At 46.2% G+C, this 27,998-nt stretch overlaps 1 long non-coding RNA gene across 1 annotated transcript in view; it reads right to left on the reverse strand.

Annotated features, from left to right (window-relative positions):
- Positions 1-772: 772 nt before the first annotated feature.
- The window catches only part of LOC138582400 (uncharacterized), an 81,316-nt gene continuing 54,090 nt past the window's right edge, over positions 773-27,998 (reverse strand). Inside the window, exon 3 of the long non-coding RNA XR_011305017.1 lies at positions 773-6,454. This is a non-coding gene — a long non-coding RNA (uncharacterized lncRNA). The remainder of the gene's footprint in view (positions 6,455-27,998) is intronic.

Below are 27,998 nucleotides of genomic sequence, written 5' to 3' on the forward strand. Positions count from 1 at the left end.
GGCTGGGCTCTCCAGCACCCTCCAAAGCCAACAGTTTTGGCTTGTGTACAAGTATTAGGCATTTGCAAGGCACTGCTATTAGATGCTTAAGTACTCGCACCAACTAACATCAATGGCCAATTAATACAACTATGGCCGTGCCTGGCAAGTGCCTTTCCCATGCCACTAAAAGCCGTAAGGACAGCGAGGTCAGAGGTTACATACTTTGGCACCTCATGCATTGCTGGAAGAATCTACTTATCCAATAGCCACACAAGACATTTAAAGAAGGGAAGGCCTGCTGCACCAAAAAAGCAGGGTAAAACAGTACTTTTTGCGTTACAGTACTAGCATACTGGCAGAATTCCACTAAATACCAAGCCCATTCTTCTTCATGTGGATTATTCTTGCTTTCAAGCAATGTGATAGGCGCTATTGCCCAATTTAATGGGGATCCATTTAACATCCTCAACAGGATGAAAGACTGAGTCGGCTGCATCAGGATTCACACCTGTGTCTGGCTGCAGGCTAAACCTAGATGTCCAGAAGGAATGCTTAACTTGCTGGACTTTCTTATTAGCATCAGGGGAACAGTGTAGATGAAGGTGGAGATAGGAGAGATGGTGGTGAGAGTGTACAGGAAAGAGAGTGACGGCCTGACCGGCCCATAGAGTCAGAGCTCGCTCTCAAGTACTTTAAGACGAGATAGCTGCACCTTGAGGCGGATGGGGGTGCAGGTATATTACTCCAACACCAGTCAATAAGGACAACTCAATGGTTTGGCAAAGGGGAGTCTGTTTAATGACAAGTACAAAAAACGGGGAAACATGGAAATCAACAGTGATGCGTTAGCCTGTCTCGCTTCAACTGCCAACAACTTCATGCAAACAGCAACAGTTATACCAAAAATTCATCATCATCATTGACGTGTAAAACTCAAAGGTTTGTCATGCAATTCTATTGGTTGGAAAAGTAACTTAAATATAGGTGCTATATCTGTATATGGTAACGGAGTGTGAGGATTGGATAAACATCATTAGGTGGGCGTCTAAGCCCATCCTTCTAACATCACTCTTTTAGACGTCACTAAAAGTATGACATCCTATTGGTTCTACTATCTATAGGAGCCTAGATTATTTGGTCCACTATGATTGGGTTGGCTTCAACCCCATGCATCAATCTCCACTTTAATTAGCAGCATGCAGAATGGTCAACCAGCTGCAGGATGCCCCAAGATTCACCCAGCCTCCCTACCATCAATCAGTACTTTAGTGCTATGTGTCAATTAGTTGGCTGTGGTTGGCCTCGAAACTGGAGCTTCTTGTCAGGAAAAACTGTGGTACCTTCTGTTTGGGAGACAGCCAGGCGTAGGTGCCTCTTCTCGCTCAGCTGGTCACTTGCTAGAACACCGTGAATCTGCGTAGTTTTCCTTCTATTTGTGCATTTAATTCTTATTTGCCTTGCCACCTGCCTGGGCCTCCTTATCTCGGCCTTCACGGGGCAGGCTGCTCTGTTCTCAAGTTTCGATTCTCCAGAGCTACTGTCCGCCTCTCTCATTCTTGGTTGACCTTGATTTCCCAGGCACAAGCTGCTCCTTGCTAAGTTTCGATTCTGCCATCTCTTTTCTTGTTTTAGCTGGAATACAAATCCTGTCCTGTTTGACCCTTAGTAACCTGAGTAAATTCTGCTTTTGTGTAAAGTGGACTTGCACTTATAGAGCGTGCTTTGTTGAGGTAGATATATAGGTGGCGCTTGCTGCTCTATTCTTCTACTAAGCATAGCAAGCCACACTGTTTTCTTAGCTTCTTGCAGTTACAAGCATATGTATAGACTTTAGCTGGTTGAATAGCTTCATCCTGCTTTACAGTTTAAGTTTCTTTATATTTCAACATCATCTCTCCTTCTAAGTTCATGATGTCCTTATTCATGACGTTTCGTCTCTGTGTGTCATCTTTCGATTGTCGTTTATTTCATCTGTGAGTCTGTCTAGGCCTTTGTGACATCACCATTTGCCTTCAATTAAGGCCTGTTGAGTTTCTTCTGGGACAGTGTTTAAGCAATCTTCATTACATGTCATTTGCTGGTAGGGTTTTCTCAATGGATACCTTACTGCCCATGGTTGTCTGGTTATTGGCACTTCAATAGGTATTGCTCTTCTGAGGGGCACTGGCAGAGCCCTAATGCAGCTCTCTGCTGGTTTATTTGCTCATCATACATCACATATCTCGGTGTCAACATTCCTGGTACTTCAAAATGGGAGGCTGGAGTGTAGGCCTTATTAGGGACCTCCTCTACACTCCCCCCTGTAGTCGGTTCATCCACCACTATCCCTTCCTCTTTTGGTTTCATCTTACTTGGTTCTTCTGTATCCATTTCTTCTTCATCTTCTGGGTTTGTACATGATGGTTTGAAGGAGTATCTCTTTGGAGTCCATATTTGTATCACTCCTTTCAGGTTTCCTGCCGTCTTTACATGTTCGTCTTTGTTCCATGTCATTAGCTGACATTATCCATTTGGGCTGCCATAGATCCATTTTCCTTCATAATTTCTGCGTTTCCTAGGATAAAGAAACTTTGTACCCTCTGGCGCATGCTCGCTTGCTTTCACAAAGTCTCTTATTTCATCGTCAGTTAGATCTCTGGGCTTCCATCCTGGTTTGACATCAATAATGATCTTCATCCCTATGGCTTTCTTTGCAGTTTTCTGGCATTGCGAGATTATTATCTTGATAACACAAAATCCTACTAATATAATTACTAGCAGGGCTCCTAGGAACTTGAATGCATCCGCCATCCATTGCGGAACCCATGAAAACAGTGATCCAAACCAGCTGTCATCATTAACTTCGTCGGTTTCACTGATCATCTGGTTCTGCAGGTTTGTCAGCATACCTATAGCTTCTGTTAAAGTTCAATTTTCCTCGTCGTGGGAAGGTATAAATGTGTAACATGATTCTCCAATTTTTGCACAAACTCCTTCATCCATAGCTGTGATCATATAAAGTACATATCTGTTTTGGAGAGTCATCAGTCGGATGACTCTTAACTCTTCGCATTGAAGCCTTTTATTGTCGAGTTGATGGTTTGCAGTAAATCCCATCTGGTTATCTGTAACCATTTATTATTTGCTCCAACTTGGAATCTTGGCTTGAGGATTGTCGCGAACACTGATGAGGTGAGGCTGAACAGCCTGTGTTCATATGGGATTGCATGAAATGCTTCTTCTGATTTGGCAGAGAAATCATTTTCTCTCTTCACTCGAGTTGTCAGGTCCACAGATCTTTTCTTCCTCAGGTAGGCATCTGCTTTTGGGAACCTTTCAATATTCAGGTCACCTTTCGGGATCACTAGTACTGGAACGTGGACATCCACTATTGTGCATATGCCTCCCCAGTTTTTTGGCAGTCTGATGTATGCTTTGGATCCACATGCCCAATAATGATCCATGATTACTGCAGTTCCATGAGTTATTCCTGGAGCTTCAAAAATGTTTTAGCAGTTCTGATTTTCTCCATTTTCCTTGAGCCATTGGTCCTGAAGCACAATTTCGGGCTTTCTATTGGCACTATCTGCAAGGGTCCTCCTCTGTCTTCGACCCATGTCAGTAATCTTGTAAGTTTTGGCCATAGTGGTTTGCACAATCTCTGTGAGTTTTCTATGGCTTCCTTGCAGTCCTTAAGGACCATCCATGTGATCGGCAGATCACAAATCCTTCTTCCCATCCATTTGATGAAAGCACTGTTCCCCAAATCTGCATTTGTCCTCTGTTTTTCCAAATTTGAGCTTCTTCTGGAGATTTTCCTTGGACGTTCAATCTTGGGTTTATTTCCCATCTTATCCCTGCTCCTTTAACTTCAGGTTTCTCGTACCTGATCACGTGATTCCTAGTATGGGCTCTATTTCTCGTCTTAATGTCCTGAATGTAATCGTCTTCATCGGGATAATCTGTTTCAGTTGCACATATCAATGAGGGAAGCGTCACTTCCCATGAACTGGCCTCTGGTGTTGCACATTGCTACGTGTGACAGACAGTGTGCTGTCGGGACATCTCTTTCTACAGCTACGAAGATCTTGGATTTCCCCATGCTGTACGGTAGAAGTGCACAAACGAAGCATTCTCCTTCTGAATTTCGTCTTCCAACTTCTATCATGTGCTGGTACCAAATGTTGTTCCCTAGATGTGCTGTGCTCTCCAGGTAATCGTTTAGTTCATTATTATCTTCATGAAAGCTTCTCTCGATTCTTAAGGTTTTCCTGTAGTTTGCTATAACTACATCTCTGAATAGCTGAATGCTTCTGTATGGCTTATTCTTGCTGGGGGGTTCTCAGGTATCTTGGCCCATGGTGCAGGCTTCTTTATCTGCGTCATTTGAGTGGACAAGAGTCTGGCAGCTCTTTCCTCATCCTCGTGCATCTTTTCTCTGCTGCGTGCAAGTGCCCATGCCAACCAGACTTGCACTGTTCCAGTGTATGGTTGTATTGTAGGCCTGCACAATATTCATTTCGAGTTCATTCGCTCCACCCTCAGATCTTCTAGGGACTGGAATGACTATATAGGGTCTGGGTACTTTTGTCGGTTTCATGCGTGTATCATCAGGTGGGTGCTCTGAAATTGGAACGCTTCGTGCACCAATAAAGAATGCAGTTCTGATCTTTAATGACAGTAAAACAATGATAGATACAATGCATAAATACATTATAGTTTGATATGTAAGGCAACAGCGTTTTCTTCCAGAAAAGCGGGGGTGCCTCTCTGCTTGTGGAAGGACCAGGTTACTGTTCTGGGCCCCCATCTCGATCATACGCCAAATTTCAATGTTATTGTTCCATACCCAGTACCGTTCTCAGAGTTTTGTGTCAAAAGTGTCAGGTGCTTCACAAGTGTCCCTCCTCTTGTGAGTGGTGATTGTCTCTTAATACAGGATACCGTTTCTTTGCTAAACTATGGGAAAAATAGATTAAAATAATACTTCAATGAGTCACCTTTACTGTGCATGTTCAAAGTGTGTGAGTTCCGAGTCCACTCCTCGAATAAGTCCTGAGGACATGTTGGACACTGGTCATTATGAGAAAAATGACAATTATAACAAATAAGGTTCTTAACTCTGCGCCCTCAATCTGTCCCTCGGCGAAAATCTCTTCAGAATCTCCCCAGACAATCTCTCTGATGGTTGGAAAGTTCTACTTGGAGTATTATACCATGCAGGAGCATTCCCATTTGTGCAATATTACCTGGATCTCTGATGAAGGTGAGGACGTCAACCTCGATAGGTCTCCCCACTAACTCCGTAAAGTTAGTAACTAGGCGAAAAAGGACATTGTGCGCTAATCTGCTGTCTTCTGGTGATAGGGACCTTTGTTCTGTCTTTTTTGAGATTCAGGATTATACGTTCTTTCCTTGACGTGAACAGTGTCTGCACTGTCGAGTCGCGTGGAGTGCAACCAAAATACTGATCTTATTTAACAGATGGCTCAAATGTTCAGTGTTTGCTGGATCTCAAAGTAATTTCAATGTATCAGTTGTTCCCCCGACTAGAGATGGATAGTCTTCGATTAGGCGAAAGAAAAGTGTATTGATGAGTTCATCTATTTCCACCTATGGTGAAAGCATTTGTTTCCTCCTCACTGTACTCAAGGAGTACGATGAATGTTTCAGCAATGACAGTAAGCAGTTGTCTGATTATTTTTTAGTTGTCAGGATCTTGAAGAAAGTCTGTGACACTGGTGAGCCTCCTTACCAGTGACGAATATGATCTTAACACTAGGTGGAAGTATGTAACCACGTCCTTTGTGATGTCTCTACTGTGGGACACCATAAGTGCTTCCAACCAAAGTCTCGGATTTGGATGAATCAGGATGCTGTATCTGTTTCCAATGTACGTATCCTTGATCAGAGTTTGTCATAGTCCTTTTCTCCTCGCGGCTTGAGGGTGTCTTTGTTCAAAAAGTTCAAGTCAACAAAACATGTAGTGGCTTATACGCGCAATTTTCTTCTTCAACCTGCAACTAGGATGCACAGAGTGGTCGCTTTTATGTCCTTATCCCGTTTTGTGCTTAGAGGAAGTGTCCAAGTTAAGCCACAACTTGCAAAAGTTCTTTGACTTTACTTTGCTGGTCATGCGTCCTTCTTCCTCGTCATGGATCTCGTCTGCACGTGCTGTGGTCCTTCCCCATCGTTTGTAGTCTTTTCGTGGTGGGGTACAAGCAGGGGGCTCCTCAGATGTATGGCTTGATATCACCCAGGAAAATCCAAGCTCTTCTTCCTTGCAGCTTGACTGCGGATGGAGTCACGTCTTCAACTGTGAATGGTCCGTTGAACCTTGGCTAGTCCCACTTTTTCCTTGTATGATTCCTCACCAAGACGGTGTACCCAGGGAAGACGAGTGGAACACGTAGACCCTGAGCTGTGTCTGCTGTATTTTCTCTTTCTGTGTTCTGTGCTGCACTGCACCCTGTTCGTCGTCGCTGCAGCTGGTCTGAAATTACAGTAAGGCAAGATGTCATGCAGTTCAGATAATTTTGCATTTCAGAACCTAGAACCTCTCCTGTCCACTGGGCATCACATCTAGTTCTATCACGGGGTGTGAGGGGAGTTCTCATTCTTCTTCCTCTGACTATCTCGTGTGGCGTAAGATGATGGTCAGAGCTGGGTTGGTTCCGAAGAGCATACAGTGCCAGTGGAAGGCAGTGCAACCATCCCGTCTTTAGAGTAAGCTTCAACTTGGCTATTCTTTCCTTTAACAAGCCGTTGAGCCTCTCACAGATCCCATTAACTTCTGGATGATACGCCGATGAGAATTTGTGCTTTATACCAAGCAGTAAGCTAATCTGCTCAAAGAGTGCATTTACAAAATGAGCCCCATTATCTGATCTCATCACTTCACACACCCCCCACCTCGGGAACACTTCCCTCACTAAGAATTTGGCCCAACAGGTAGAGTTTGGCTGTGTACATGTTCTTGCTTCTATCCATCTAGAGAATAGACACACCACAACAATTAAATATATGTAGCCGTTGCATACTTGAATCATGTCGACGAAATCGACATGCAAGTGCTGAAAAGGCCCATTTGGCCTGGGGATGACTCCTTTCATTACTTTTAATGTGTGCCCAGTGGTGAATTGCTGGCAGATTATGCAGTTCACCATAAAGAATGCAACATGCTCAGCTACATTTGGTGTGAACCAGTCTTCCGCAAGAGTTGCTGCTAGATTCTCCTTTGAACTGCAACTGAAACTCCTAACCGCCCACACTCCACCTTCAAATCCCCCAACCCAAACCCGATCATCCTATCACACGCAGAAACCCAACCCCGCCCGAAGCCTGCCAAATTTCCCGCTCGCCCACTATTCCCATCTAGCATCACCCACCCTACCCCTCTCCCTCCACTCTCTCCGCCACCGCCCCATCCCGCTCCAGCACCGAGACCAACCTTGCCTGCCGATGTGAACTGTATCCTATTTAACGCCCGATCTGTAGCAAAAAACAGACATTGTATCTTTGACCTCCTCACCTCTGTCAAACCAGACCTAGTTTTCATCACTGAAACCTGGTTCTCCGATGACTTCGGCCCAATCGCTAATGAAGCCTTTCCCCCTGACTACTCCCTCATCCCACTGAACCGTCCGTCCAGAGGAGGGGGGTAGCATTCGTCTTCAAATCTCTCTTCCACGCCTCAATCATCGATAACCAACCCTCCATTCCGTCCTGCGAATCTCTCCTCGTTAAACTATCCATCTCCCCGCCGCTCTCACACAGCTTCCTAATAATCTACAGGCCCCCTGGCTACGATAGACAATTCGCAAACAACCTTTGTGATTCTATTGCCACCCTCCAACTAAACCATCCCAACATCACCCTTCTTGGAGACTTCAACATATGGCTCGACATCCCCACCAACCCTATGACACACTCCCTGGTTGACGGTTTAGATGCAATTAATCTCCAACCCCACATAAACGGCCCGACTCACTATAAAGGACACACTCTCGATGCCATCTTTAGCTCCAACACCCTGATTCATCCCTATCATATGGTCCGATCATTTCATTCTCTCGTTCGCCATCCGCTCACCCGACCCCCTTCCCGTACTCGCATCTGAACCTCCGAATCTACACAAATGCTGGAAAAAACTAATAATCACCCCGGACCTAGCCGAGGCACTCCTCCAGTCTCCACCACCTACCTGCCGTCTCGACAACCAACTAACCCCTGAGGCCTTTGATTCATGGCTCAACGCATCACTGATGCGGCTCACCCTCCCGTGCAAACCATCAACCAACCGTGGCCTTTTCCCCAGATAGTTCACTCCTGATTTGAAGACCACTAAACGACAATACAAATACCTAGAACGCAAATGGCAGAAAGAAAACCCACGAGAGCAGGACCACCTTGGCCCGACACCTGTATCGGTACAAGGCCGAAATCCGGAAAGCAAAAAAAAGCCCACTACAACACCCGAATCCTAAACTGCAAAAACCCAACCAAAGAACTCCACAAAATCATCTCCGAATTCACCAATCCGGCCTGTAACACAACCGTCCCGAGCCCGTCACAATCACTGTGCGACTCACTCTCCCTCCACTTTTACACCACGGCTATCGAAAGGACAAAAACTCTAACCACCAAACTGGCTCTCTTACAGCCACCAGGCAATCCTCCGCCCGTACCGGCCAGCCCATCAGCTGCGACCTCTACGCAACCAATGTTCGAATCCTTTAGTCCAATATCACCAGAACAATTTCTCAAACTTCTATCTGCCCGCAAACCATCTGGATCACCACTGGACCCTTGCCCAGTCACAACCCTTAAAGAAATGTTTGCTTCCACCTGCACAGGAGAACACGCAAGATCAATCATAAATGCCTCCCTTTCTTCCGGTATCTTTCATGACGCATTCAAAATGGTGCACGTCAAACCTCTAATTAAAAAACCTTTGCTCGACCCTCTCGAGCCCAAAAACTACCGCCCCATCTCAAACACCAGGTTCCTTGCCAAACTCATTGACCGAACCGCCTACTCTCAACTAAATGCCTTTGTGGAAGCAAACAATCTCCTAGACCCCGCCCAATCAGGTTTCAGAACACGTCACGGAACTGAAACCACCCTAACCTCGATCTGGGATGACCTTAAAATGACAGCAGACTCTGTGGGATTCTCCGCACTAATCCTTCTCGACCTATTGGCCGCCTTTGACACGATCAATCACTCAATCCTCCTAGACCGCCTCCACTCCCTAGGAATTCTTGGAACCGTTCTTAAATGAATAGCTTCATTCCTCAAAGACAGGAACCAAATAACGACACTCTCTAGCTTAACCTCGCAAGCCCGACCAATCGACACGGGAGTCCCACAAGGGGCATGTCTATCCGCCCTCCTGTTCAATCTCTACCTGATCACCCTCCCACCAATAATTTGTTCACACACCATCCTGTGTTACAACTACGCCGACGACACTCAACTAATTCTAAAATTCCTGAACTCGAAAACCAACTCCCGACCTGACATGGCATCTTGCCTCCTTAACATAGATCTCTGGATGACCCAAAGCCACCTCTTGTTAAACCCCTCCAAAATAGAAATCATGGTTTGCAGCAACTCCGATATTCTTCCACACCCACTACCCTGGCCACCCGCCATGGGCAACTCACCGACACCCTCCAACTCAGTGAAAAATCTTGGATGCACCCTGGACTCTGACCTAACACTCTCACGCCAAGTCAACAATGTCTCAAAGTCTTGCCACTTCCACCTCAAAACCCTTAGGCGCATTTTTCCATATCTCTCATTTCCCAACAGACTCTCCGCGGTCCAATAAATCATTATATCAAGACTGGACTACCAAACCCCATATACCTCGGAATCCATGCCTACCAACTGAATAAACTCCAAAGGGCACAAAACGCGGCGGCCAAATTGCTACTTGCGCTCGGTCCAAGAGACCATGTCTCCCCAGCCCTTAAGACACTGCACTGGCTTCCTGTAGCCCATAGGTTGGCTTTCAAAACCCTATGCCTCTCCCATCGAGCATTGCATAAATCTGGACCTCAGTATCTTCAAGACAAGCTAATACCTTATCATCCCACTCGCACCCTAAGATCAAGCTCAGCCGGCCTCCTAGTAATTCCTAAGGCAAACTCAGTCAGGCTAGGCGGAACATCATTCTCAGCCCTGGCCCCAACCCTGTGGAACTCGCTCCCACACCATATCCGCCTAACTGAGGATTTAACGTCCTTCCGTAAACTACTGAAAACCTGGCTCTTTCCCTAAAACCAACTGGTTATCCAAACTAACAGCATCACAAAAACACCACCCAACAAACTAAATGATGTGAGAAATCGACAGCTAATGAACCTGAATGTAAACTAGAAAGACAAACAGTAATGTAGATCAAAACAGTGAAGTGGATAATATGAATAAATCATTGGGAAAGTAAAGAGATCTAAACTGATGAATTGGACATAATGAGTGAGGAGGGAACATAGTGAATGACATGGATGAAATAGTTAGAATGGATGAAGCATATAGAACTGATGAATGCACTAAGTGGAAGAGTGCATGAGCGGAAGAACAGACAACTACAAAGATCAAATGAGTATGGAGATCGGATAAGCGTATAGATTAGATGAACATACTAAAGTCAATGAGTGTGTAGAGTGATTGGGTGTGTAGAGCGGACGAGCGTGTAGAGATGATGAGTACGTGTAGAGTTGATGAGTACGTAAATACAGAGAAGTGAATAAAACGCGGGAAGGTGGTAGAACTGATGGCTATACTGAACGGACGAATGTATAGACCGGGTGAACGTTTGGACCAGATGAACGTGTAAGAGCGAACAAGCGTGTAGAGAGGATGAGCCTAGAGAGCAGATGAGCATGGAGAACGGATGAATGTGGAGAGCGGATGAGTGTGGAGAGCGGATGAGTAGGGAGAGCGGATGAGTAGGGAGAGCGGATGAGTGTGGAGAGCGGATAAGTGTAGAGAGCGGATGAGTAGGGAGAGCGGATGAGTAGGGAGAGCGGATAAGTGTGGAGAGTGGATAAGTGTAGTGAGCGGATGAGTGTAGAGAGCGGATGAGAGTGGAGAGCGGATGAGTGTGGAGAGCGGATGAGTGTGGAGAATGGATGAGCGTGGAGAAAGGATGAATGTGGAGAGTGGATGAATGTGGAGAGTGGATGTGTTTGGAGAGTGGATGTGTTTGGAGAGTGGATGTGTGTGGAGAGTGGATGTGTGTGGAGAGTGGATGTGTGTGGAGAGTGGATGTGTGTGGAGAGTGGATGAGTGTGGAGAACGGATGCGTGTAGGGAGCGAATGAATGTGGAGAGCGGATGAGTGTGGAGAGCGGATGAATGTGTAGAGCGGATGACTGTGGGGAACGGATGACTGTGGGGAGTGACGGAGTGTGGAGAGTGGCTGAGTGTGGAGAGCAGATGAGTGTGGGGAGCGGCTGAGTGTGGGGAGCAGATGAGTGTGGGGAGCGGATGAGTGTGAGGATGGATGAGTGTAGAGAGCGGATGAATGTAGAGAGCAGATGAGTGTGTGGAGCAGATGAGTGTGTGGAGCAGATGAGTGTGTGGAGCAGATGAGTGTGTGGAGCAGATGAGTGTGTGGAGCAGATGAGTACGTAGAGCGGATGTGTGTGTGGAACGGACGAGTACGTAAAGCAGACGAGTACGTAGAGCGGACGAGTACGTAGAGCGGACGAGTACGTAGAGCGGACGAGTGTGTGGAGCAGATGAGTGTGGGGAGCGGATGAGTGTGAGGATGGATGAGTGTAGAGAGCGGATGAATGTAGAGAGCAGATGAGTGTGTGGAGCAGATGAGTGTGTGGAGCAGATGAGTGTGTGGAGCAGATGAGTGTGTGGAGCAGATGAGTGTGTGGAGCAGATGAGTACGTAGAGCGGATGTGTGTGTGGAACGGACGAGTACGTAAAGCAGACGAGTACGTAGAGCGGACGAGTACGTAGAGCGGACGAGTACGTAGAGCGGACGAGTGTGTGGAGCAGATGAGTGTGTGGAGCGGATAAATGTGTAGAGAGGATGAGTGTGTGGAACGGATGAGTACGTAGAGCGGACGAGGACGTAGAGCGGACGAGTACATAGAGTGGACGAGTACATAGAGCGGATTGGAGCAGATGAGTGTGTGGAGCAGATGAGTGTGTGGAGCGGATGCGTATGTGGTGCCGATGAATGTGGTGAGCGGGTAAATGTGTGGAGCGGATAAATTCGAAGAACGGATGAGAGGGTGGAACGAATGAGTGGGTGGAGCAGATGAGTGTGTGGAACAGATGAGTGTGTGGAGCCGATAAATACGTAGAGCAGATGAGTGTGTGGAACGGATGAGTACATAGAGCGGACGAGTAGTATGTCAAGCGGACGAGTAGTATGTTGAGCCGATGAGTGTGTGGACCGGATGAGTGTATGGACCGGATGAGTGTATGGACTGGACGATCGTGTAGATTGGACGAATGTGTAGATGGAACGAATGTGTAGATGGAACGAATGTGTAGACTGGACGAGTGTGTAGATTGGACGAATGTGCAGATTGGACGAATGTGTGGATTGGACGAATGTGTGGATTGGACGAATGTGTGGATTGGACGAATGCGTTGAGCGGACAAGTGTATGGAGCAGACGAGTGTGTGAAGCGGACGAGTGTATGTGGAGCGGATGAGTGTATGTGGAGCGGATGAGTGTATGTGGAGCGGATGAATGTATAAGGGGCGGATGAATGTATAAGGGGCGGATGAGTGTGTGGAGCAGATGAGTGTGTGGAGCGGATGAACGCCTGGAACAGATGAGTGTATGGAGCAGATGGGTGTGTAGTGCGGATGAGTGTGTTGAGCAGATGAGTACATAGAGCAGATGAGTAGTACGTAGAGCGGATGAGTAGTATGTTGAGCGGATGAGTATGTGGACCGGATGAGTGTGTAGATCGATGAGCGTGTAGATCGGATGAGCAGATGGGCGTACAGAGCGGAAGAGTGTACAGAACGGATGAGTATACAGAGCAGATGAGTATACAGAGCGGATGAGTGCGTAGGCTGACAGGAGTACATGCGCGGGGTAGACTGGAGTGCATGCGTGGGGAAGACAGGGGCGCATGCGTATGGAATACATGAGTGCATGCGTGGGGCACACTGGAGAATGAGGGACAAACTAGAGCACGCAAGGTGGACTAGAGTGCGTGAGTGTGTCGAGCTGACAGGAATGTGTAGGACAACCTTGAACGCCTGAAATGAATAAAAATGCATAGAACAGACCTGATCGCATAGAATTGTGTGACGTACATAATATGCTTTGGAATGCAGGGAACATTTGTAAGAGCATATATCATACCACACCCCACGCTTACTCTCTTCTTTACACCACCACTCAACTAGAACACAGAGATACTATGACACCATTCGGCATAACTGTCCTCATATCAACATCTCCCGCTCACTCCCCATCACTCTAAGTAAACACTGCTGGTTTCACACCCCCCAGCCAGGCGTTCACCTCAGGCCTAACGCAGCCACACTCGGTCTGGATAAATCCTGCCAGAGCGAATATATACTCCTTATCTCTCAACCACCACACCTACCGCTAAGAAGCAGCTACCGCAAGAATTCCGCACCAGCTGCACACATACCTGGTGCGCACACGCACCTTTACACTCTCTCTACTCTCTCTACTGACCCGAACTTCGGTTCCCAAGGGCGTTCAACCTACCAGCGCCTTCGGACCATACCAATGGTATATAAGGCGCTATATAAATGCAAAATAACATAACATAACATTTGTCATGTGCGTCGGGTAATGCAACTGTTCCAGTGCTATTTTTAGTAGGGATACAGGCATTACTGGTTTACCAGTGCTGTCTTGTCACCACAAGCTGTCAGAGGGGTTTAAAGAACACCCTCGATGTTTCCACAAGTTGTTCTCTTCTTGTGGTGCCTCCCCTTGGAGCTCCATTAGTTGTGTTTGCCCAAGATCGTTATAGGCTTCCGGTGTGGTTCGTGCAACCATCATTCTTTCATGGGTGCATGCCACTTCCACTTCCATAATCATCTCACTTTTGGATGCCATACATTTGGCTTCAGTGTCTGCTGCTTGGTTCCCGCGTGATACAAAATCTGTCCCTTTCATGTGGGCGCCGCATTTCACGACAGCTAGGCCCACTGGGAACTGTATGGCCTTGTCCAATAAGGCTGCGTGCTGCACTGGCGTGCCGTCCGCTCTGAGGTAGCCCCTTCTTTTCCAGCGCGCTAAGCCTATGTGCACTGTTGACGTCACATAGGCGGAGTCACATACACCGTTACTTCCTGGTCTGTATAGTTCTCAATGGCGAGTATCAACGCCAATAATTCTGCAGCCTGTGCAGAGAAATAAGATGGTACTCGCGCACTAACAAGTACTCGAAATTCTCCATTCGCTATGTGTTTCATCACAGTGACGCCTGTGTATCTTTGCCCATCACTTTGGTTGATCCTCGAAGACCCATCAATAAAGACGATCTCTCCTCCTGCCAAGGCATTTTCTTTTACCTGGGGGATTTCATCATAGAATTCTTCATAATTCGCCCAGTCATGTATTGGCTCTCCTTCAGTGACTGGCTCTGCTGTAAACATGGCTGGGTTCACTGTCTAAAATCGGACTATTTTGATCGATGGGTTTGATATGATCACTTCGTAGGCAAAAGCTCTCTGAGATGTCAATGTGCCCTTTGGTTTCTCTAAAATGGCAAATAATGAGTGCTCGACGTATAACGTCATGGAACATCCCATTACAATGGTTGTCGCTTTCTCCATGGTGAACGCTGCGGCAGCTAAACTTTGTTCGCATGGGGAATGGCCCTTTATTACTGGGTCCAGGTTCCCACTGTAATATGTTAAAGGCTTGTACCCCAGCGTGGTTCTTTGGGCGAGCACTGCCGTCATAACGCTACCATCTGTGTGCGAAAACAGCTAGAATTCCTCTGCATAATTGGGAATTCCGAGAACTGGAGCTGTACAAATCGCTCTCTTGAGTTTAGTAAACCCTTTCTCCATTGTCTCAGACCATTCAATCTTTTCCTTTGTCACCTGGGCCTTCTTTAGGGCCTGAAGTAAAGGCTTAATATAAGAGCTGTAATCGAAAACCCATGCCCTAACATAGTTGCACAAGCCTAAAAAGCTCTGCATTTGCTTTATTGTGTGTGGCTTAGCTGTGTTCAATATGGCTTAAGCCCTTTCTGGGGTCACCTTCTTGCCTTCATGTGAGATTAACTGGCCTATGTACAGCACTTCCTGTTGACAATATTGTAACTTTTCCTTGTCAACCTTATAACCTTTCTCAGCCAGTATAGTCAGTAGCTGGACAGAATTGTGCCTGCATTGGTTTTCTGTGGTGATGCAGATAAGGATGTCATCCACATACTGCACAACGGTACTTTCTAATGCAATATTGCTTAAGTCCATCTGCAGGACTCTGTTGAAAATAGACAGAGACTCAGTACCCCTGTGGCAGCCTAGTGCTTTTCAGACACATTTGTCTGAACGTGAATGACGTCAGATCTTGTGAGTCATGGTAACTCAGACGTCACTAAGATGCCCTGGTCCATCATAGCAGAAATTGTCTTAAAAATTCCTTCATCTGCCTCGCTGGACATGGGATATTGTCAGACTCTCGGTAAAATTGCTCCTGGTTTTAGTTTGATTTTCACTTCTCCCACCCCCTTCAAGAACCCTACGTAATAGGGTCCTATAGTCCATACTGAGACAGCCACTTTAGCTATATCCTCATCAAAATATTCCGGACACTTCAGCGCCAACATCATTCTCTGAGGCACTTCCCTTTTGATCATTTTTACCCAAAAAATGAGACTCACTTTCACTCTTGTCACTTCCGTATCTGATTGATCTTCAAACAGATCGTCATTGGTGATGTCAGTCACTTGATACCCTTCGTCGATGGCGATAATTGCGCACCATTGTCTGCCTTCATCATGGTACCCATCAACCAATGCTACTTTCCCTCGTACTGCTGCTGTGTGTATTATCAAGGGAAACACTTGTCCCTCCTCCTCATGCATAGGTATTCGTGGTCTAAATAAAAACTCATCAGGGGTTCTCATGGTTCTGTCTGCAAGGCCTGGCAATCCTGCCATAAGCACATGCATGCCATATGCGAAAGCTTCTGGCTCCAACGGTATGGCCCTCATGGCTATGTGTCCTGAGTATGCTCTAATCATTTCACATACATTTGAATAGTGCGTTCCTGGAGTGGAGCATACTATGCCCTCCTCCGTGAACAAAATTGTCATGTTCAACCTTGTCAATAAGTCTCGACCCAAAATGTTTACTGGGGTCTGATGTGAATATAAAAAAGGTACATTCATCTTGCTCTCTCTGTGAGCTCCTGTAAAACTTTGAGTATCTATGGCCTCGCCAGACAAGGAAAACTTGCCTTCACTCATGCACAAGCGTGTTGCACCCGTGTCCACTAGGAAGGAATATTCTTTACCCCCTATAACGACATCCACCCTAGATTCCCTATGAGTTTCTGGTGTCACTGATAGGATAGATCACATCAGGGTTCCCAGTGAGCTGTGAGTTTATATATAAGTTTGGCCCACTGTGCACTTGTGGATTTTCCTCATTCCAGTGTTGCTTCCCCTTCCTGGGTTCTGGGCCTGCCCTGTGCTCATTGTGTGTGACACTTGCAATGGTGCCTGTTGGGATTGTCCTTGTGGGAAATACCCCATTTTTTGTGGTTGCTCCACTTGTTGCACTCCTGGCGCTTGTTGCTGCACCGTGTGATTCTGTGCAATGCCCTGTTTTAAGACTGCAAGTGGATTTGCCGTGCCTGCTCCCATTCTTTGGCCGTTCCGCACCTTGCCTTGACTTCTGCACGTGCGAGCCAAATGCTCTGTCATTCCACACAGCCAACATACAGGCGGATGATTTGTCCGTTTGACATCTTTCGGTAACCATTTTGCACATTTTGAAAGCCTCCTTGATTATTTTGGAAACCTCCCTGATTGCTCTGCCATCCTCTTCCTCTAAATCCTCTTCCCCGTGGGTAAAACCCTACATTACCCTGGTTATTCTGCTGTGGATTAGCCACCTGCTGCTGCTCTGTTCAGCTGTGTTAGTTAGCATGTCTCCCTCAAGAGCGTACTTGGATAATTTCTTTTGCACCAGCTTTGCTTCCTCACCCTTTCGAGTTGCCTCCTTTTTGTGATTCTTTTCTTTCAACAGTCTACAGTAATGTGCGATAGTCAACTGCATTTCAGCCCAGGGCTTAGCCTCAACTCCTACCAATTTCTTGAGTTGTTTCTGCACTGGTTCTGGAAACCCTTGGCATAATATAGTAAAATACAGGTATTGATTTCGTCCAAGATTCATGAGTTTCGAGCACCCACGCGTCTTGGAAATTCTGGATATAAATTAACGGATCTTCCGACTCCTTCATTTTTCTAATCATTGTAGCTCCCATATCGGAAGTATCTGGGTAAAGCACTCGTAGCGCTTTCCATACTGCTGCTATGCAATTGTTAAATGGTGCTCCATCATGCGCGGTGTTAATTGTGGTTACACCGGGGTAGCCTGCCCGTGTCCACACATCGTCTCCTCTCTCACCAAGTATGCCGATCAGGAGAACTTTAATGTCCCCTATAGCTAGCGTGTTTCCCCTTTCATCTTTTCCAACTCATGTATCTATTTTCCGGCTCCCGATGTCAGCATTGGAAGCTTGTTTTTTAAGTTTTCTCGATCCATGTGTGGCCATGGAATATATTGTTGTCTTTCTACCCCCGTTTCTAGTACGGAAATTGAAATATGCAGCCCTCTTTCTCTTCACTGTACGGCTGATTCTGATGCCCTCGGTGCAGACTCACTATTGTCTGACCATCGTATCCCTCTTTCCCTTGAGAGTTGTCTTTCGCGCCGTCCACCTTCCTTGTTTGCCTCGTGCTCCTCCCCTTCGGAGTCGGGCATGGTTTATTCCCAATTCACGCAACTTCTTGTGTCTTCATCGTTTCTACTGATTTCTAATCTGTCCACGGACAGTTTCCTACTTCCACTACTTTGGGTGACATCCTCCGTGTCATACAGCTGATTGCTTTCCAAGCGCTCGTCTCCCCCTCTCCTTGGGGTATGTGTTCTAGCCCCATTTCATCATACTCTATCGATCGTTTTCCCGATGCTTCTGGTGTCAAAGCCATCTTCAATATTTGCCCTAGACGTGCCTGGTACTGAATCGTACGCAGGAAAGAATTCTTCAATGTCTTCCCAGTCTACAACTGGATCAGGTTTTTTTAACTTCCCTCTCCAAATATTCGAGATCGCGTGCCCTCTGTCTTTGCTTACGTTCGATATCGTCACCAAATTCTTTGCACTTCCTCGCCTCTTCTCTGACCCTATCTTTTTCCCTTTTCTTTTCATTTCTACATTCATCTGGCCTTTGAATTTGTCTCCTTATTCTTTTTTCACGTACCCTTTGCTCTTCCTCTAACCTTTGCTGTTTCTGTCTGTCTTGATCATAGGCTGCTCTCAGTTTGCAGTAGAGCTGTTTTCTTGCTCTTCGTGGTATTGCTGTTCTCGCCTTAGTCTATCTTTCCTTCTTATCCTTTCGTCTCTTAACTCCTTCTCTTTCTCCTTTCTCTATGCCTCATCTAACCTCTCCTTTGATCTCACGTCATCACTGCCTTTTCCATCGAGTTTTAATAGGATTTGTCCTCCCATCCATTCTCCTTTTGTGAATGCTATCTCATCAGTTCTGTCTTCACTTCCTTTCCATTTCTTTCCCTCTCTCTCCTTGTCGAGAGATGCACTTGTCTGTGCCTGATCCTTTCTTTCGTCATCGCGTCTCCCCTTGTCCCTCGGGACTGCGGTGGTAAGATACTTGTCCTCATCCTTCCCTTGATTTTCATCACTACTATATGTAGGTGACTCATATGTGGGGTTGCTGTACCCTGTGGCTGCTTTAAACTACCTCAAAGGGTACAATCCCTTATCCTTACTGTCTTTGGTTTTCATTTCAGGCGGGGCTGGTGGCGCAGTAGGCGTCTCACCCCGCTCTGTACATACATTTAGTATCCAATCTGCTGGTGGCTCTTCCTCCTGTCTTTTCATACATCTTCCAAAGTTCTAGAACTGCAAGGCATTTTTCTAGCTTTTTGCCTGTATATGTGGCATGCAAATATGTCATCATATGTTGCAAGATGGCTTTAGATAAAGACCCATTTTGTGGCCATGGCATAAACATCTTGTGGGCGGTACCCTTAACCCACTCAGTGCTATACTTCTTTAGCTTGGGTGCATGTTTTGGCAACTGCTTGCATAAGTGTGATAATGGAGTTATGTCTTCCATGTTTAAATCGGTTCCCTTTTCTCCTATGTAACACTTGTTAATGCTTTCATGTGGTTCAAACACCTTGTGACAATATGAGCGAGCACCAAACACCGCAAGCTTCAACCCAAATTTTCTACCCAAATATTTTTTATATTACCAATTTGTTCAAAACATCAATTCATATGCGATTCTGTCTCAGCTATCGAATCGCTCAAAAACAAAATAAATGTAAATCAGTTCTCTTAACAAAAATGTCACATATGTCGTCACAACAAAACATGTAAGACAGACACTTAACAGACTAGACGGACACCAGCTGGACACAGATATCTATGCCTCTAATCATTACCCCTTTATGGAGTTTAAACAAACCCCTTTCACAACGTCTTTAAATGTGGTGGTAGTCTAATTGTTCCCCATTACGTGGGACTCTGGGTACATGTTTCTTCTGGCCGCTATATTAAAGCGCAGGAATAAGGCATATCCTCTCACTACTCAGGTGTCCGCCCTGGTAACCTCTCTCTTCTCGGGTGTCCATCCTGAAAACCTCTACTTATTCAATTATTCTCGAGTCATTACCCCCTTATATATATACAGCCTTCTCTACTTCTGATTATTTTGTTTTTTCCTCCTCCCTACGTTACCTTTTTCCCTTTACTTGTTCCTAAGGTGTACACTGTTTGCCAAAGCACTCAATTTTTTCTTCCCTCACCATTCTCATTGTTCGTCTCTGGACCCTCGGGATCACTGCCTTTGTTACCGCCTCCTTCAGACTTTCACCCAATCGGCTGCCCGTAGGAATGGGAAGGGATGTGTTCGGAAAACGGGTCACTTCAGGCCCCGACTGCAGTCTTGGGTTAAACTACCAATGTCTACGGGAAGCTTCACAGTCTACTCAGCCAAATGGCAAAGGACTTGTGATAATGCCGAAGACCTAGAGTTACTTTATGTCGAATGTCAGTGTACAGGAGAGAGAGTGACCCCTGACCGGCCGATAGAGTCAGAGCTCGCTCTCAAGTTCTTTAAGACGAGATAGCTTCACCTTGAGGTGGATGGAGGTGCAGGTATATTACTCAGACACCAGTCAATAAGGACAACTCAATGGTTTGGCAAAGGGGAGTCCGTTTAATGACAAGTACAAAAAACGGGGAAACATGGAAATCAACAGTGATGCGAAAGCCCGTCTCGCTTCAACTCCCAACAACTTCATGCAAACAGCAACAGTTATACCAAAAATTCATCATCATTGACGTGTAACACTCAAAAGTTTGTCATGCAATTCTATTGGTTGGAAAAGTAACTTAAATATAGGTGCTATATCTGTATATGGTAACGGAATGTGAGGATTGGATAAACATTAGGTGGCCATCTAAGCCCATCCTTCTAAAATTACTCTTGTAGACATCACTAAAACTATGATGTCCTATTGGTTCTACTATCTATAGGACTCTAGATGATTTGGTCCACTATGATTGGGTTGGCTTCAACCCCATGCATACATTTCCACTTTAATTAGCAGCACGCAGAATGGTCAACCAGATGCAAGGTGCCCCAAGATTCACCCAGCCTCCCTTCCATCAATCAGTACTTCAGTGCTATGTGTCAATTAGTTGGCTGTGGTCGGCCTCGAAACTGTAGCTTGTTGTATCTTCTGTTTGGGAGATAGCCAGGTGTAGATGCCTCTTCTCACTCGGCTGGTCACGTGCTAGCACACCGTGAATCTGCTTAGTTTTCCTTCTATTTGTGCATTTAATTCTTGTTTGTCTTGCCACCTGCCTCGGCCTCCTTATCACGGGGCAGGCTGCTCTGTTCTTACGTTTCGATTCTCAGGAGCTACTGTCCGCCTCCCTCTCTTGGTTGACCTTGATTTCCCAGGCACGAGCTGCTTCTTGCTAAGTTTCGATTCCGCCATCTCTTTTCTAGTTTTAGCTGGAATACGAAACCTGTCCTGTTTGACCCTTAGTAACCTGAGGTAATTCTGCTTTTGTGTAAAGTGGACTCGCACTTATATAGCGTACTTTGTTGAGGTAGATATATAGGTGGCGTTTACCGCTCTATTCTTCTACTAAGCATAGCAAGATGTACTGTTTTCTTAGCTTCTTGCGGTTACAAGCACACGTACAGACGTTAGCTGGTTGAATAGCTTCCTCCTGCATTACAGTTTACGTTTCTTTATATTTCAACATCGTCTCTCCTTCTAAGTGTATCATCTCCTTATTTCTAAGTGTATCATCTCCTTATTCATGACGTTTCGTCTCTGTGTGTCATCTTTCGATTGTCGTTTCTTTCATCTGTGAGTCTGTCTGGGCCCTCGTGACGTCACCATTCATTACATATCTCGGTGTGAACGTTCCTGGTACTTCAAAATGGGCGGCTGAAGTGCAGGCCTTATTTGGGACCTCCTCTACAAGAAGATGAAAGGTACAGCTGGCTTGTCAATAACTATATTGGTAGCTCTCAAATGACAGATAGGGAAGAAAGGAGAACAAAAGTGAAGAGTACGATAGCCAGAGAGAGCAGGCTCTTTTTCTACTCTGTATCATGAAAAAGGTAGCCTTGTTATAGCCAATGCTTGTGAGGGGAGTTGGGGGGGCGGGTTGGGGAGGGGGTATCTGTACTATTTATGCACATGCTGTACCGGTTTTGAGTGGAGGAGGTTTATGCTGTCAGGGGCATGAGTAACTGATGTAAGTGAATCATTAATGCAATGCTGCTGCCTGTTCTAAGATTGAGAAGCTTGTGCTACTTCTGCCTGTAACATACCTAGGGGTGGACTGGCCTTTAGGGAACTCTGTAGATTTCCCGGGAGGTCTCTGCACTCTGGACTCCTTTTGTGTGCTATTTCCAAATGTTGCCATAGGAAAAGGGTTGAGGCTTACTGAAAAAGTGTAATATGGGGCAACTTTGACAATTATTTCCATGGCCTCTTTTGATTCCATATCTGTTCCTTGGGTGAAGGTTGCCTGCCCTGCTGCTGCCTGTATTGGCTTCTGGTGGCTTTAGATTTGGCTGCATGCGTTGGCTGTCCCTGCCCTGCCTCCCTGCACACATACACCCACACTGGCAGTGCGAGGGGCCTGTGCCGCCTAACGAAGGCAGCGATGGAGCTGGTGGGCAGAGGTGTTAGGATCAGTGCTGCAGGCAATGTGGGGATTGTGGAAAGGGGTGGGGTGATGTGGGCGCCGGCAGGCACTTCCTCTCCACTGCCCTCAATGTACAACACAGGCCAGACCCTGAATAAGGACAATGGGCAGGGCAGTTTAGCACTAGGAACAGAAGTGAGAGGTGTCCCAACACCTCTCATGTCAGTGCGAAAACCCGAGCGAAGGGAGGGGAGGGGACAAAAGAAATCAGGGCATAATGGACCCATAAATAGCAGTGGGGAACAGGAGCAGATCTCCCCGCCACTTAAATACCATGTAGCGAAGTCCTTTCTGAAGAGCTTCAACCAGCAGTAAAAAGCAATGGCCACTCCAGAAACTGCCGAGCTGCCTTCAGATGAAGACGACCATGAAATGGACACAGTGGGCAGGAAAAAGAGGGGATGCAAGTTTACCCCCAACTCTCCCCCTCTTTGCCTTCTAAGAATGCGAAGCACAACCCAGAGATATTGCAAGCAGCCAGGAAGCACTGACTCCATAAAAGCAGACAACGATTCCACCAAGTATTGTCAAGAACCTGAGAATGCATAAGGACCTAGTTGACCTACTGGAGGACCTATGTCGATCCAGCTATACCATAAAACCAAGAAGCGAACACGCAAAAACTCTGTAACCACGATTGAAGACTACATAAGTTTGACACTTATTTGAACCAAAACCTGCAATACCACACTTTCCCCATTACCCGAACCAAGGCACAGCGGTTTGTCATCTGGGGACTGCCAGTGTCGGCCTCACTAGGCAAAATCTCTGAAGAATTTGCTGAAAAAGGATTTCCTGTGAAAAATGATGTGCAACTCTCATCGCCGACTGACAAGAATGCAAAGTTCCTGCTATTCGTTGTGACTCTGAGAACCTCTCCTGAAGAAAAGCCGAGGGACCTCTGAAAAATCACATGTCACTGCAAATGCATAGTCACCCCTGAAACACCGAGATGGAGACAAGGCCCTGTAATGTGCTTTAACTGCCATTGGCTTGAGCACACCTCAGAATTCTGCCACCAGCAACCACGCTGTGTCCGCTGCAGCGAAAACCACAAAGCTAAGAAATGTCCCTGTGACCGAAAAAAGGACCCCACAACATGTGCAAACTGTGGTGGTGCACGCCCAGCAAGGTACAGTGGCTGTCCCTACCTAGTCAAAGCGAAACAGGCAGACCAACTGTGAAGGATAAATAACCAACAGCGTCTGCACAGCTCCCATGCTCTTCCAAGACCAATTCCATGACTACCAGCACATGCTACAATCCCACAGAGAGACCAGCACCAGGACTTGCCGAGAAGACCACAAGTCGAGCCACGCCCAGGAGGACGGAGCTACACTGCTGCGGTCACATAAATAAAACCCTCACACCTCCAATTGGCGAACCTACCTCTGACCGTGACTCCAACAGCCCCATAAACTGGCAAGAAGTCATCATGAAGGCTTCAACGCAATTATGAAGATGCAAATCCATCCCATTGTAACAGCTTTAGCCAAACTCATCATGAGCGTATTCCCCAGTGAATATACCAACCAGATTGGCTGCAACAAATAAAGGTAGTTTCAACATCCTGAAATGGTATGCCAATGGCATTCAGAAGAAAACAGCTGAAATGTTACACTTAATGGAGAAAGACAACATCTGTTTGGCGCTCATTTCCTAGACACACCTTCAGGCACACCAGAGATTGCTCCAGGCAAACTACCAAATCTACTGCACAGACCACACAACAAAGGGATGTGGAACAGCTGTGCTACTAAAGACGGCATCAAGCGTTGCGAACTAGCCCTGCCCTCTCTAAAATATATAGAGGCAACTGGTATCCAGATACAGACTGCAAAATGACCTCTAAGTTTATTTTCTGGGTACTCTGCGCCAAGGGCAGGTCTAATAGAGAGCGACATTGACACCCTACTAGACTCAAACCTCCCAACGATGATAGGAGGGGGTCTGAAAGTAAAACACCAAAGCTGGAACTCTCTTACAACTAACAGCAAGGGTCGGACTCTCCTAGGCTACTCGAGAAGAAGTGACTTTGTGGTTGCCATGCGCTGGATGTCCTGGACATTGTAATGCTGAAACTTCTCACCCAGACTGTGGAGCTAGAAAACATATCAGAAACCATATCACAGCTGACCTCAGATCACAACCCAATGATAGTCAAAATCGGGGATAAGGTAGAAGTCCACCAACAACTCTCAAGAAACAACAGGGCTAATTGGACACTCTGCAAACAAGAGCTAAGCAAAATGACAAATCCTGGCCCTCTTGAATCGACTGAAGAGATCTAACAGGCTGCCAACCACCTCACAAATGTAATCCAGCATGCTGTTGAAAAACAAGAACCTGCACGCTGCTCTGTTTATGACTTTACAGAAGGGATCAAAAGATCAATTGGGGCCAAAAATAGAGATAGACGCCAGTGGCAGAAAGCAAGAACACGTGACCTACTGAGGAGATACAACTGGCTAACAAAGCTACTCAAAGACCAAATCCAGGAGCACAGAGGTAAAAAATGGGAGGCAGGAGTGGCACGCTTGCAGGAGACGGACAAGTTGATATGGAGCATGACCCACCAAAAGACTGCAAAAAATAAACCAGTCTGCCAATTCAAGGCAAGATCCACCTTGCCAGTACAAACAAGGACAAAGCAGAAGTGTTGGCTGACACGCTTGAAGAATCTTTAACCCCCAACCAAGCCAGCAAGATATCAGAATGTTGCCAACCCGTTCAAAGAGCACCTGCCAGGAACTGAAGCTGAACATGTGAAGACATGCACACTGGATGATGTTTTCCAACTTGCTCAAGGTCTCAAAAATGGCAAAGCACCAGGAAGTGATGGAATAACAAACCAGGCCATCAAGATGCTTCCACCTAATGCTATGGAGTACGTGTTGGAGATCTTCAATGCCTGCCTGCATCTTCCACACCTCCATGCAAAATGAAAAAAGCGAAGGTCATAGTGTTTCCTGAGCCTGGGAAGTCACTCAGAAACCCTGCCAACTATCGAACAATAAGCCTACTCTCTGGACTATGTAAAAGGGTGATTTTTTACCATCAAATGCGCCTACAGAAATTCAAAAGTCTGTATGTCAAACACATGGTTAGCTTAAATTGTCTAGCTTAAATTGTCTTCATCATTTGCATGAAAAACATTGTATGTATACACAAGATAGAATTCAAATTGATTGTTAACTGGTGAGTTCTCTTTGGTGGGCCTTTGAGTAGCGACCTTGTCAGTACCTAATGTTGCTTCACATTAGTACTTGGATGATTGATTGCTGAAGAAACCTTAAAGGTCACTAATGTTGCTTTACATAGGCGTTTCTTTGGTTAGCTACATATTAGTCTTTTCTGATTTGGTACTACTCGTAGATTCTGTTGCTTTTCTTTTGCTGATGCACTGCAGTATTTGCCTCAGATTTGAGGTATGATGGCCCTCGCTGTATGTTGCTTCACATAGGCGTTTCTTTGGTTAGCTACACACTAGTTTTTTCTGATTTAGTTGGGATTTGGTATTCCTCGTAGATTCTGTTGTATATTTTTGACTGATGCAGATAACAAGGGGGGGTCCTGGGAGACTCTCTGCCAGGCATGAGTCTTGGTTACAAGAGCCTTACCCAGAGTATTTAGCTCGCTATCTTTCACAGAGGAGAAATATCCTAAACATATGAGTCTTTGTCCTGCCCTGGGGCAGTCCAGCACCGAAATGCTAGGCAATTCTCCTCTGAACAAGAGTACCAACAGCATCCCCAGAAACGTGTTTCGGTCTGGTTGAACCTCATCAGTAGGGTGGATCTGTGCCTCTCTAAGAATAGTGAGCAAGGGGTCCACGTCTGGATTCCCCTAGTAATTTAGGGTGAAACCCAACGTTACTTGAAATATGCAGATAACAAGGGGGTTCCTGGGAGACTCTGCCAGACATGAGTCCTGGTTACAAGAGCCTTACCCAGAGTCTTTAGCTCATTATCTTTCACAGAGGAGAAATATCCCAAACATATCAGTCTTTGTCCTGCCCTGGGGCAGTCCAGCACCGAATGCTAGGCAATTCTCCTCTGAACAAGAGTACCAACAGCAACCCCAGACACGTGTTATATTTTTGACTGATACACATAGTATTTTCCTCGGGGTTGGGGTGTGATGTCCCTCGACACGTGTTTCCCCAATCAATTATGATTGGTTCTTCAGGAGGGTAGTTAGGTGTTCAAACTATCACGTTGTGAAGGTTGCCTATTTCAAATGGTAGAAAAATTAGAGTGTGTTAATATTTTGATTTGGTTTGTTTTCAGTGGGGTCAGACATACAGTTATTACAGTGAAACAATGGTGCATTATGTAGTTTTCTTGAGGCTGGACAACCGCTTACAGCTTGGGTGACTGATTGTATTATCGAAAACGTGGAGTACTGCTTGGTTTAGTTTGTAGATAGTTGCAATAGTTTTACTGGTTGCTTATTTTAGCTAGTAGTATCAGGAAAATCACTTACTTGGGCACAGTAGGTTTGGAGCATTTTATCTTCAATACGCTTTAGCGCTGTTTGTTTTCACTAGCTGCAGATTAGAAGCTTTCATTTCGTTCATGGATTCTGTCAGTTAAAAGCCAATTTTTCTTTGAAGGGCTTTGGCGACCACAAGATCGGGAACCCGTCCACCCCCCACCACTGGCCTCGCCACTCAGACAATCCTGCCTTTCACGTGGAGCAAGGAAAAGGAGCCACCCAGGAGATCTGTAAGTGCCCCAAGGGACAACTGGAGTGGGCATCAGGTTGCAGTGCCTGGGGAGGAGTGCACGCCAGGCAGTCTTTACCACACTCCGCTTTCAGGGCTAGTTTAGGAAAATTAAAGCACATCATTAAGTGTCTCCCCTGAAGTTACTTGGCTACTTACAATGCTGTGTTATGTTGGGTGAGAGTTGATTTTTGGATTGAACACATTTCAAATGCAAGTACGCTTGTCTACTAGCAGTGTCTGGCAAATGCATAACACTCATACACAAGCCAAAACTCTTGCCTTTGCCAATGCTTGTTTTTAATAGTACAAATAAATCGAGTGGCTGAAGGTAGATCTGGTTAAGTCATTTTTATTACACCAGTAGAACGTTAACAGCTCTAAATAAGACAATGGGCCTCATTACAACTGACCCAGTATGGAAACAATGGTGGCAGTAAACCCGCCGCCACTGTTGTTTCCATGCCGGGTGATCACAACTCCTGCAGGCGGAGGCGTCAAACCCGCCAGGTCTGACCTGGCGGGTTTAACACCGCCCGCCTGCACGCGGACGAGGAAACACCGGCACCATCACGAGATGGTGCGGTGTTTCCATGATCCCCGTTCCCATTGAGTCCTCTGGGACTCAATGGGAACGGGGATTAACACCACTCCGCCTCCGGAATTTCTGGGTCACCGGGGTTGTGAAGCCCCGGTAATTCCGGGAATCACGGAGGCGGAATGGTAATACGAGTCCAGCGGTAACCAGGCGGTTTTACCACCTCGGTTATCGCCGGACTCGTAATGAGGCCCAATAACTTTCAGAACGCTGCTTTGAAAAATCCACTTTTTTC

This window comes from Ambystoma mexicanum, chromosome 3q, assembly GCF_040938575.1.
Source record: "Ambystoma mexicanum isolate Mex_15411 chromosome 3q, UKY_AmexF1_1, whole genome shotgun sequence".
NCBI classification, from domain to species: domain Eukaryota; kingdom Metazoa; phylum Chordata; class Amphibia; order Caudata; family Ambystomatidae; genus Ambystoma; species Ambystoma mexicanum.